At 44.3% G+C, this 12,902-nt stretch overlaps 1 protein-coding gene across 1 annotated transcript in view; it reads right to left on the bottom strand.

Moving 5' to 3' along the window:
• Window positions 1-12,902, bottom strand: part of LOC119445296 (proline dehydrogenase 1, mitochondrial-like) — a 114,955-nt gene that overhangs the window by 21,991 nt on the left and 80,062 nt on the right.

Below are 12,902 nucleotides of genomic sequence, written 5' to 3'. Positions count from 1 at the left end.
TCGCAATCTCCAGATTAGCGAGGCAGTCGCGCCACACTTAGCTCCGTTTGCAACGTGCCGCATGAGACAGATTGTCCGTGCCAGCCAATATATCACAAATTGAAAGCAAGTATAGAGCTGCGCTCAAATTTCGCATAGGGAGTAACGTAATTGTCGGTGAATTTTTGTTGCACTGGACAGCATAGGAAGCAGTGAAAGTGAATTGGTTCTAGTAGCACTGGTCTGGCTTCAGTGGACACTCACACGGCAGATGATAGTGCAGGTGCATGAAGGAAACACGGTGGCACATTTCAAAACAAGAAATGCCCACTTGAATTTCGTGTGTCCACCGGTACTGCTATCATTGCAACTGCCAGCGTTAGCTAGCAACTGGCATGTCAGCATTTTTATGCACTCCCTTAAGGCTGACATGCATGGAGTTCTCTTTTTTTTTTTTTGCACGCAATATCACACCATGCGCACCACAATCTCTGTGCCACTGCTGCTGCATGCAGTGCCCATATGCAGCAAATGACGCTGCAGCACCATATGTGGTTCTGCTACAGCTACTGCTCCAACATAGTAATAAATGATCATTCGTTTTGTGTGGAATAATTACGCAAATCGTTATCTTCAGGCTGCAGCCAAGACAGTCATGGAGTGTTTTTGCTGCCAGGCTAAGCCTAGAACAAGGACTGCAGAATGCCTTGCATCAGATTGGTAGATTCGAGTGAACTGCACCCCGCTTTATTTCAAAACAAGCAAGGGATGGTTGGCACCTCCAACATTGCATGAAATATTTGTGCCACTGCAGTGTCCTCTTTGTCTTCGTTGCCCAATACAATGTCGATGATTTCTGCATCCGTGGCAGTAGTAAAAGTAGAAGCATCCACGTCAGCAAGCGCATACGACTTGAAATAGTCTTCACGGTATTTGTTGCCAACATGGTGTACATACTCATACAGCTCACTATGGCTGCGGGTTTTATATTCTCCATCTGTGTCATGTGAGATACTTCATGATCATCGCTGGCCAAGTTTCATCAATGACTGACTTAACAGGTGCACAGCTCTATCACCCTATGTTGCACTGATCGGTCTTGTGCAAATTTCCCATTTTGCATTTCATACTAAGTAGAATGCAGTGCCACTGTACTGTAAACACTCTGTTATAAAATACATGCACTGCAATTGGAACTGCAAAAAACACTGAGTGATTTCATTGTAACCACAACTTCCTGTACATTTATGAACATAATGTACAGTCATGCTTGAAGTAGGGCATCACCATTTCATGTTCCCCTAAATAAATCAGACAGAGGAAGATGCAACAAAGTGCACATTGGCTACTGATGTTAAAAAAATATTAACAAATTAAAAGAAAAAAACTGTCAGCCCTTCCACTGGGGTGGAGATGGAAGACCAGCGAACCTGTACTATAGGTGGGAATTATGTATTCCCAATTACGACTATTAAGATGTGATGGTGTAATTGGTTATTTGAACTATTAAAGAATGGGAAATATATATGATCCGGTGGTTTTCCTTTATTTAGTGACCACAGAGACCATGGCCTTATGGTCGCTACGATACACCACCATAGGGTGTACGGCAAAAGTTGGCACGTTCTTAATAAACACGTCACCAACGCCGAGCGTGTTCGGTGCGAATGCAGGCAAAACGTCGCCGCCGTCGACAACAGTTGCGCGCATTGTTTGTGTGACCGCACACAACCGCTGTCAAAACGCTGGCTACGTGACAAAACGGCTTAACGCCGTTGTTGACACAGTTGGGGGAGAGGCGGGCGAGTGCCCATAGAGAGAGTCGACGGCACAGGCGGCAGAGGCCGGCAGGGCTGCGCGCTTGCACCGCAGTGGGAGAGCGGGCACGCCCACACACAGTCTAGGGTGCCTCGATGCCCACCACTCCCCTTCCACTGGGAAGTCGCGTTTGCTCTCTGCCGTGCATTCGCTCCCCGTGAAAGTGCGCGCCCCTCGTCCCTCGCGCGCTTTTACTTGCACATACAGCATACGGCCAATGAGTTTTTTTTCTATTGCCGGACATGACCATCGAAGAGTGAGCCCTTAAGAGCTTCGCTGTAAAAACAATGTGCCTGTTGGACAATTTAATTAAAGAGACTGTTACATATTTCGGGAGCCTTATAAGGACATGTTATAAGAAGACTTGGCAAAGCGTAGACATCTGCTAAGACTGCAATTATGTAGTTAAAAAAATTTAGACCCCATAGAATTTTTACTATTTGACTCAATTACAGCAAAGAGCAGTCTAAAACTTGCAGTAAGTAAGCAGACTGTACTGAGTGGTCGATAAATAAGTAGGGATGTGCGAATAGTAATTTTTGAGCCCGAAATCGAATACGACTCTAATAGTGCCAGAAGCAAATCGAATCGAATAGAAAATAGAATACTTTACGAATATTTTTCGACTAATGAATAGTCGTTATCGCAATTATCATAAAACAATGTTCACATCCCAATTAAAATTAGCAAGTTTCTGGAGTTATGTGGCACGTTATGAAGTGTTGCTTATTAATAGCACAAATGAAGCATTAGGAGCAAACAAATACCATCGAACTCGCATATATCGAATCTGAAGGGGATTACCAAAAAGTTTGATTATAGGTATTTCGATGTATAAAATAAAAATTGTATACAAAAATTTTCAAGGGGATTTTACTGCTGTTATTTATTATTCATTTATTTTATTTGTACATACTGCAGCCCTATAACAGGGCTATTGCAGGAGTGGGTTAATACAGGGGTGAACAAGAAATAAGTGAAACTGAACAAAGAATCTTACAACATTAGCAAATTCAAATATTAGTAGAACACGTAAAGCACTGGAAAATTATTTTCTTCAATACAGAAAGCAGCGAAACACTGAAATGCATACACAAAGCATAAATCAAACATAACTCAAGCAGTTACACACGCTGCTTTTTATAAAGAGCACTTTCGAATTCGCTTATCGGGAGTGAACGAAGACAGCCAGGTAAGGAATTCCATACTTCTATAGTGCGGGGAAGAAGCTGTACTTGAAAGTATTTGTACGGGCATAGAAAGGGAAAAGATTCAGCTCGTGGAAGTTACGTGTAGAAGAAGGTTTGGCGAAAGATAAGCAAACTGTGTTCGAAGTACGATAGAACATGTTAATTATGTTGTGCAAAAATTTTAAAGATTCCACGTCACGACGCACAGAAAGTAATGTTAGGTTCAGAGAAGGGAGGGCAGATGATGGTGAAAAATAGCGGTCATACCGGCAAAAAATGAAGCGGACGGCTTTCTTTTGAACTGCTTCTAGTTTGATTATGTTGTTTTGGTTATGGGGTGACCACACTGTGGCACCATAATCGATAATGGGGCGGACAAGTGTTTTATACATTAAGAGTTTAGTATCCTTTGGAGCCTTCTGCATAGTACGACGTAAATATCCAAGTTTTTTTAATGCCTTAGAACATGTTTGATCAATGTGTGCAGACCATGAGAGATTGTGAGTAAATGTTACGCCAAGGTATTTATATTTATACACAATAGTATATACACAATAATTCGTTATATGTGCGATCGATATATCTGGGTTCAACTGTAGTCTCTTGACATGCACAGGACTCTTCAGAGAGTGCGAATGATCGCTGTACAACCTGTAAAGTATGGCTGCCTAAGCGACGTAGCCTGCTCCACTACGCAAGTTCTCATGTTTCATTACTATACTATGCCCGCAGGGGTGAAAGCTTGCCGTACTTTTGCTCAAATTTTACATTTATTTGGGAGCAGTTGACATTTTGAAATATTCGAAACGTATTTTACAAATATTCACATTTACAAATAATGATTATTCAATTCAAAGACCGAATCGAATAGGACACTATTCGATTAGTTATTCGAAAGTTTTGAATATTCGCACACCCCTATAAATAAGCGTTCCAGGTATATGTGATTCTCCCAGCAACACCGTTGGCTAATTTTGGCTAAACTTTTGCACAGTAGCATTTCGCAATCGGCTCACAGACGTGGTTTATACCACGTCTGTGAGCGTTAGCTTCTGTTCACAGTAAAACCAAAGTGCCTGTTGTCTGCGGCGATGCCACAAAGAAAATGTCAGCTTTGTTGCAACGAAATGACGGTGCCATCTGTCATCACAATGGTGAACAGAAAGTTCCACCCTAGCGGTGACAGATGGTGCCATCATTCCACTGGTGCAGCAAGCTAAGCATTATTTTTATTGCTGCCTTAACAGACAAGCACTTTGGCTTCATTGTGAAAAAAAACAGGCAAGTGATGCTTTCAAATGTAGCATTAAACTCAACCCACTCCAAAATGTGCGAAATATGTGCAGAAATCAGCCAGCAGTCTGCATGGAGGAGCCATGTATACCTGGCACTCCTATTTATCCAGCACTCTGTACAACCTTCTGTCACCTATTTATAATTAAACGCCCCCTCAACGTTTCTAGCTCTAAGGAACTCCTGCAAAGCCCACCAGACAAGAATGTTCAGCCGAATCCCTAGGTCACAAGCATCGCTTCTTTTCAAACGTGTTCTGCAACCTTCTACCTGGCATTTTTGAGGAGCATGCATACATACAAACAAGTGCACGTACAGATACATTCAGCCCATTTCATAATTCCCAACTTCCTAGCTTATAAGTAAAGATTTATTTGGGTCCCCAATCTTGCTCTGCTCTTCCCTGCATGACTTCACTGATCTTGGGGAGGGATCACACAAGTGTCACTGCATGGAGGTTACACTCAATAGCAGCTTGCTAAAATTGGGCAAGCTTAGTTCTGATAGCAGATTTCGCAGTAAGACTGTACTTTTACTCATGATGCAGAATAAATACCAGATTAGTGTCGAACCTTGCGACTTCAATATAAGCATAATTTTTATTATCTGCACATTTCTTTACAGCAGAGATATTGCTGAAAAATAAAGGGAACAGCAGCAATGAACAAGAAGCTACTTTCAAGAGTATATCACCTAAAGCTAACGAAGAAAAGCTTGGAGCCCAATTCTCGTCATAAGAAAATTTTCGCATATTCTTTATTAACACCACACGCGGATGCAGCACTCCAAAAATACAGTAGTTTATCTTAGTCAATTGGCAGCGCTCATCGAAACACCCAGCGGCAGCGCCAGAGTTGCACTCAGCTACGCTTCTCCGCTCGCAACAGCAAACAAAAACATGATGTGCATAAATTGTGCATTTTGCTCTCTACTGCTTTTTCACTTTCCATCTCTCTCAAAGAAAAAAGGAAACCTGCGCGTCGACTAACTTCTCCGAAAACAACACGAGAGTGAAAGTGACAGTCAATGGTTTGCTCTCTCAACTGCTAGTGATATAGAACAGCCAATGATCAGACATGCCAAGGCCGTGAAATAATTACATTGGTTTGGAATGCTTAGAGCAGTTTGAAGAAACCAAACGAACTCCCAGAGAAATGTACATCGAGGAAAGAGTTCTTCTATCTAAGATGCCAAGACGAAGCTACAGCACCAAAAGGAGAACAAATAAGGCCAACAGTTGCCACTTGTGCACAGCTTTCCTTCGTGCCGTGTTGCTCGCAAAACCAACCAGTTCGCGTGGAATGACCCAAGAATCCACCTAGCCTATGTTGAATTGTTCCAAAAGATCCATCGTCGTGTCGAAAACACTTGATGGTGCTAGCGACAGGAACGAAACGTGTACAACATGTGTACAACATGTCTCTAGTGCTGTCAAGTGCTTTCGATATGTGTGACCAACTAGCTTAATTCAAGATACAGTTAAATCTCAATATAATCTTCAATATAAGGAAATTCTTGATATCATGAAGTATTTCACTTTTTATATGTTCTTGTCCATAGAACACCGTGTATTTTGAACCTCAATATACGTGGAATCTCAATGACACGAATCTCACGGGGTCACGAAAAATATTCGTATTAGCCGAAATTCGTATCATCGAAACGCAATTAAAGCTAGCCAAATTAAGGGGGGACGCAGGGATCAGATCGCGAAAATCGCCAGAAAAGTCGATTTTTTACAACCACGCGTTTCGGTATCTGCTACGCCTAATCTACGCTGTATCAAAATGGTTTGGCTGAAAACGCACTAAAAGTGCCCGAAAAAGATTAATTCGTCAGTGCGCAGGGTGAGAAAACAGCTTTAAATCGCGCAATATCACCGCTATTCACGGAGACATATTTCATATTTCCTGCCACCGAGCGCCGCCATCTTGGTATCGTCCGAAAGCTCAAAGTTTCGCCGTTCCGCTTCTCAATTCGTCCGTAGTCGCCATCTTGTAAGAAACGCACAAACACAAAAGAAGCGCGGGTCTGCGATATATAGTCACACGGGCCCCCGGATGAAAGCGGGCCTCCGATTGGCTGCCGTGCTGAAAGGCTCCATTGGTTGCTGCTGTGACGGGAGCAAGATGGCAACCGCAGTTGTCTGCTTCGTAAACTATGCCGGCGTCTTCACTTGACACTCAGAATTCGGATTACTGAGAGCTCCCAGGTTAGTGATGGATCGTCGCTCGTTGGAGAAGAAATTTTGGACGAAGCACGCCTTCGGAATACGGAAGCGCAAGCCTACTACGGCAAGAAAAATACGGCGATTAGCGGGGAGAAGCGGAGGAGCACCCGACTGAACGTGCCGCGCTACCTTGCACCGTAGATTACGTGCCGCGCTATCTTGCACCATGTGACTCCGGCAGCGGAACAGACAATCGCCCTGTGCCATCGGCACCGATAACGCAGTCGACGGAAGACGCGCAAACGGAGGCTGCCGCAGCCTCGGCATACCGGCCGCGCGAATCAGCTGAGATCGTATCTCGGTAGACATAGCTCGCTGCGACTAGGCAAAATAGCGCAAACACAAAGAACACGGCCCGAAGCACAGCAGCCACTCCGTACGGCCGACGGCACAGCAGAAAAGGAGGAAAACACAAAAGCAACAAAAGCGCCACCGCTTCAAACTCTTCGCGCCCAGTCGCGGCCTCTGCGCTGTCCGGCGCCGTGTCCGCGCCTCCGCACCAAAAGAGAAAGGGAAAAAGTGCGTGACTGCGCGCTGTTCTCTTCCCGCGGCCGTCGGTGGGGCGGCGTTTATTCGTATCAACCGACGCGGGTCGAAAATCGATTCGTAACAACCGTTCTCTAGCACGTTACAAAGTAATGGGGCTCAGCCGGGACCACAGAAAAATTCGTATCATCCGGAAATTCGTATTAGCCGTGATCGTAACATCGAGATTCCACTGAACCAAAGTGTGTTTACATGATTTCAATATAACGAAATTTCACTGCCACAGCAAAGGAATATTGAAGCAATAAATGCAAACTTTCGCGGATTTACATAGTCAAATGGTTACATAGTCAAAAGATTACATGCAGTAGCTGCATGTAATTCACGTGCGGCGTGTCCAAGAGCGACTGCATTACTTGCATTACTTGCATTACTTGCATTACTTGCGAATGTACCTCTCAAATCACGCGCCGCACGACCAACAGTGACCACCGATACAGAGCAGTACAGTTAAACCTCGAAATAACGAACTTCAATGTGATGAAATTCTCGATATAAGGAAGAATTTATCTTTTCATAACTTCTTGTCCATAGACCACCATGTATTTAGAACCTCAATATAACAAAGCGTGTTTATACATGATTTCAACATCACAAAATCCACTGTGAAGAAAGCCACTGTGAAGAAATACTGACACGATAAATGGAAGCTTCTGCAGACGCAGATGGTCAAATGGTTGAATTACAAGCGACTACTTGTGTACCCACTTTTCAAATCACGGGCCGCACGTCCAAGAGAGACTGCTGAAGCGGAGCCGCATCGTGTACTCTATAAAGTCCAAGTGCGATACGATCACATTATGCCCCGTGCGCTGCATGCTTTGGGTGCGAGTGAAAGCTTGCGAGGATGAGCCGAAAAAGATGAAGGCTTGACGACCGCCATCTTCCCACGTGAACAAGGAGAAAGGAGGGAAAAGGAGAGGAAGGGAGCAAGCTCACGGTAACACGATCAAGCGCGCGCGAGATGGGAGTGGGGGGACAAATTTGTGCACGGCTCCTTTTCTAGCGCGGTTGTAGCTGCGCATGGCTGTCAATGCGGCTGAGCGTATACGCAGCTCCCAAGCTCTGTTTTAGAGGTAATCTGCCACATGTGTAAAGAGTGGGCATGCTGAGATGGCATGGCATAATGTGCGCTGTCTTCCCGTGCATTTAGTACTAAAGATTGCGAAATATCAAGTTTCAGAGACATGTTGAAGCGATAGTCAGACGGAGCATTTGCTCCCAACTGCTGGCACTTTTCATAATAGCGGCGACGCTATCAGCCACGGGGGCAGCGTGGACGCGAAAGAGTGGTTAGCTTCACTTAATTCATACCGCCGATATGAAGATATCATCAGTACCTTTCGTCGCCGACTCAATTTCAACAAAAGAACAACATGTTCTTTCTAAGTTGCCCAATTTCTAATTGCCCAATAATTCTGAAAAATTTTGCAGCCCGTTTCGTGTAAGAAAAATCAATCAGCAACTGTACTTATATAAAAGATCGAATTTCAATGCAACGAAGCAAATTACCAATTTTACTGACTTCGTTATATCGAGATTTAACTGTATCATGTTCCATATAAAGTCCAAGTACAATAAGATCCTATCGCACCCCACACGCTGTATGCTTTCGGTGCAAGTGAAAGTGTGCGAGGGTGAGGCGAGAAGGATGGTGGCTTGATAAGTGCTGTCCTCCCATGCGATCAAGGGGAAAGGAGGGAGAGGGAGAGAGTGGGGGCAAGCTGGCACGCATCTCCTTTTCTAGACCAGCCGTGGCTATGCATGGCTGTCAGTGTGGCTGAGCATGTACACGGCCTGTTTTAGAGGTAAGCTGTCGTGTGTGCAAAGCCTGGGCGAACAGAGATGGCGTGGCATTGTGTGCACTTTAATGCTGGAGGATGCATAATCGCGGTTTTCAGAGATGTGTTGAAGCGAGAGGCAGACGAAGCATCCACGCCTCGCTGCCGGTGCTTTTCATAATAGCATCATCCCTTTGCAGGCGACACTATCAGCTGTGGGAAAGCAGCTGCTGTGGACCTGAAAGCGTGGCTGGCTTCGATTCGTACCGCCGATGTGAAGATATTGTCGACACGGCATGAAACTATATCTTTCGTCACCAACTATCAAGTTCAACAAAATGATTTCTTTTTCTCATAAAAATTAGTTTTTTTCCGATTGCCCTATAATTCAGAAAAATGTGTAGCCCCATCTGTGCAAGAAAAATTCATTAGCAACTGTACTTATTTGTATAAAAGGTTGAATTTCAATACTATAACGAACTTTCGATATAACAACACAAATTGCTGATTTTACCGACCTCACTATATCGAGGTCTGACTGTGTTTTTCTCTCGTCGTGTTTGTGCGTCTACATTATGTTTTGTTTAACACTGGAATACGTGCACAATTTTCATAGAGCATCAGTACGCAAGAATAGAATGTGTTCGTGACTGTGTGCATTCAGTGTAGTTTCTTTTTTGTTCTTTTATTTAGATGTTAAGTTTCTCATCGGTAGGTATACATGCATGCATGCTCAATATCAAGCGCACTGAATTTCCCTTGATAACTAGTTTGTTGACATGTTCGCTGCCCTGTCGGTGGTACTCATTTACTGTGTGAATTCCTCGGTGTGGATCTGAGTAGTGTTCATCCTGAACAAAAACATGTATGTATTGACTAAGTCCAAGCGCAACGCCTGTTTCAATGACATGCAGTTTTAAAAAACAAGGTTGAATAAATTTGTTTTAACAAGCCATGTCTATATGGGTAGTGCCGTGCTCTGCAAATAATAACATACTTAAAATTTGAAGCGATCGTTTGTAATTTGTCTTTCCTTATGGTGCCGCTATGTCGCATGCTACGCACTCCCATTGCTCCTGGCGTCATAAATTATTTATTTATTTATTTATTTATTTATTTACAATACCTTACAGGACCCAGAGGTCATTGAGTAAGGGGGACGAACAAGGATATTATAAGAAATACAATATATACAGGGCAAAAAGGAAAAGTATTGCACAGGTCTAGGATTACCATTTAGAGCTACTGATATTTTCCTAAATCAGCTGCACTAACCTTGACATTTTGAAAAAGTTGTTGCGACATGCACTGGGCACCTGTTGACAAAATACCTCCATTGTTGTTATTGCCGTAATAAATTAAGCGCCTTTGAAGTGCATGTCAACTTGCATTCCAATGGAGTTTGCATTCATGACTGTATAAACTGCAATATAGGTCAATTGAGAACATAGGTCGACCCCTGGCCTTTACTTGGCCAAACATAGACTCACATTGAGCTAAAGTTCACTATACAGTTAAACCTGCTTATAACGAAATTCCATATAACGAATTCCTGGATATAACGAAGTTTTTCTATTCCCGGCCGTTACTCCATAGAAGCACATGTATTTGAGACCTCTACGTAACAAAGTGGCAGCGGGAGACCCCCTCGAAATAACAAATTTTCCCCGCCGACAACCTAGAGATTTCGCCCTAAATTTTGTCATTGCGCGAGCAGCAACCGGAAGCACCTTCTCCGCCGCGACGGAATGCGAAGTGGCGGCGGCGCGCTTGGCGCGCTTGATTCGTGCATTAGAATCGAGTAAATACGGTAAGCGTTTTTTTTTTCTTTCGAATTTTCATGCCGAACGTGCATATAACGAAATCCTCTTTATAACGAAGTTTTTCGGGAATTTGTCAATTTCGTTATATCCAGGTTTCACTGTATAACATGAGGGGCGAGTATAGCTGTTTCTCCTTTGCAGGTTTTATTTTTTTTTTTCAGGAAAAAATATTTGCCTATATTCTAGTTTCTACGGTATTATACCATGGCTATACCTGCATTTGAATGCCAGGTTTGAAATGGCTCTAGCCTTGTTTTGCGAGCGTTTCTAAGATGTATGACGAACTTTCTCACTAAATGGGCACTTTATAACTGTACTGACTCATGAGAAATCAAATAAAAAATTTCTGAGTCCCATGCATTCCCACGGGGCCGTGAAAAAGCCGGTAACCCCTATCAGCCATCACTACTATGAACAGCACCACTGCATACCGCCTACGCCAGCAACTGCAGTAGGTCTATAGCACTCAGCAGTGTACTCAATTTTATCTTTCTGTTGTAAATAAAAAGTTTATGCTTTCTTTTCCCCAGCTTAAACTAACACGAACGAGAAATGCGGGACTTTCTTCAGGAGTGCTCTTACTTCCATGCATGTTGCCTCCGTAGCTTCCTTCACTGCCACAGAAACTTGCCCCCGCGTATATCAACATTATCACTGTTCATAGTTCTAGCAACTGTAGATAAAAAATTCTGTCACAAATTTTGTCCTGCATCTTTCAAGGTGACTGAAGGAATAAGCTTTTTGTTGTGCAACAGAAAAAAGGGCCCAGAATGTAGATTGTCAGTCTCCTTTATAATTAGAATCCTCAGTTAACAACTGGTCGACATCGTAGTGAGGGGCTCTGGGTTAATTTTGGCCCCCAGTGATTCTTTAATGTGCACCAAAGTGTCAGTGCCCAAGGGCTTTTACTTTCCTCCTACACCAAAATACTGCTGCTGCCACCGAGAATAAAGCCTGTTACCTTAGCTGACAAACCACTACAGCTGTGTGGTTAAAGGGACACGGACACAAAAGTTGGCGGGTGGTTTTTTGCGTCGGAACAAAAGTTGAACTGTTGAAAATGACGAATACAACAAGTTGCCTTGAAAAAAATAACGAAAAACTTTTTTTTTGCGATTTTCTGTTGCACCTTGCCTCCAAGCGGCTGCCGGCAGAAGCTGAAATTTGACGTCATAACACCCACCCGGCCACACGCGCGGCCAAGGTTGGCCACAGCCGTCGCAGTGTTTCCGGGGATGTCGGTCCCTTGCAGCGTTTGTTTAACCCCTTTCAGCGATCTTCGCACGTGGTCCATCTGAAACATATTCCCCGTCAGCGCTCCACGTGGAGCAGGTGGTGCGTCTTACATGTGCCTTCCCACGGTCGTCGCTTGATATTGACGCGTTCGTCGCGGCAGAAGGAAATGCCCAGACATTGCTGTTATAACTGCATCGTTGGTCGTGACACGCCGTCGCACACATTTTCCAGAGACTAGAAGGTGCGTAAACTTTGGACACCTGCCTGTCAGCCATCACGCCCCGCCTGGAGACCTCTAAAAAACGACTTCATTTGCGCGGACCACTTCGTCGACGATGATTATGTGACCAGCCTGGCTGTGCTGAAAAGCCTCGGCATGCCACTCAAAAGGCAACGCCTAAAGCCTGACGCTGTGCCATCGGTCTTCTCACGAAAACGCAAGGCAGAAATGATCAGCGGCGCATTTGAAAAGATGAGGCAAAAAGATGTCAGTACTGTTTTCGTTCACTTGCAGCCTTCTTGAGCAGTGCGAGGGCGAGGCTGGGGCGAGATGCCCGAGGCTGGGCACGAAAGCAGTAATGTCTTTAAAAATGTTGGCAAAGCATAGTAAAACAATACAAGGCTAGCGAGTGCGAGCGTGACTCACGAGATCAGTCCTACAAGGCAGCGGGGCAGACACACACACAGCTCTGCTTCTCCACAAGCTAAAAGCAGGAAAAACTGGGGGGAACGCCAGACAGGTGCTGCCATCTGTCGGGCGGCTGGCGAAGTGGACGTGAGAGTATCGGAGGTACTGATACCTCACAGCAGTTGCTCACATCGACGGCATAAACTACTACTCAGTCATCTACGCAATGCTGAAGTACCCGGCAGCTGCCTCGCCTTCATGCGCTCTTGAAAAAGCAAGTTTACACAGGAAATGACAAATAATTTTTGCACAAGTGTCTGGTGCAGAGCGAAATCCTCGCACTACGATTTGCGAAAACCTGACCGGCACTTCCACAGC

Source organism: Dermacentor silvarum, chromosome 3 (assembly GCF_013339745.2).
Source record: "Dermacentor silvarum isolate Dsil-2018 chromosome 3, BIME_Dsil_1.4, whole genome shotgun sequence".
NCBI lineage: Eukaryota > Metazoa > Arthropoda > Arachnida > Ixodida > Ixodidae > Dermacentor > Dermacentor silvarum.
The sequence above is the reverse complement of the archived record's forward strand: the minus strand, read 5'-3'. Positions and strand labels throughout refer to the sequence as shown.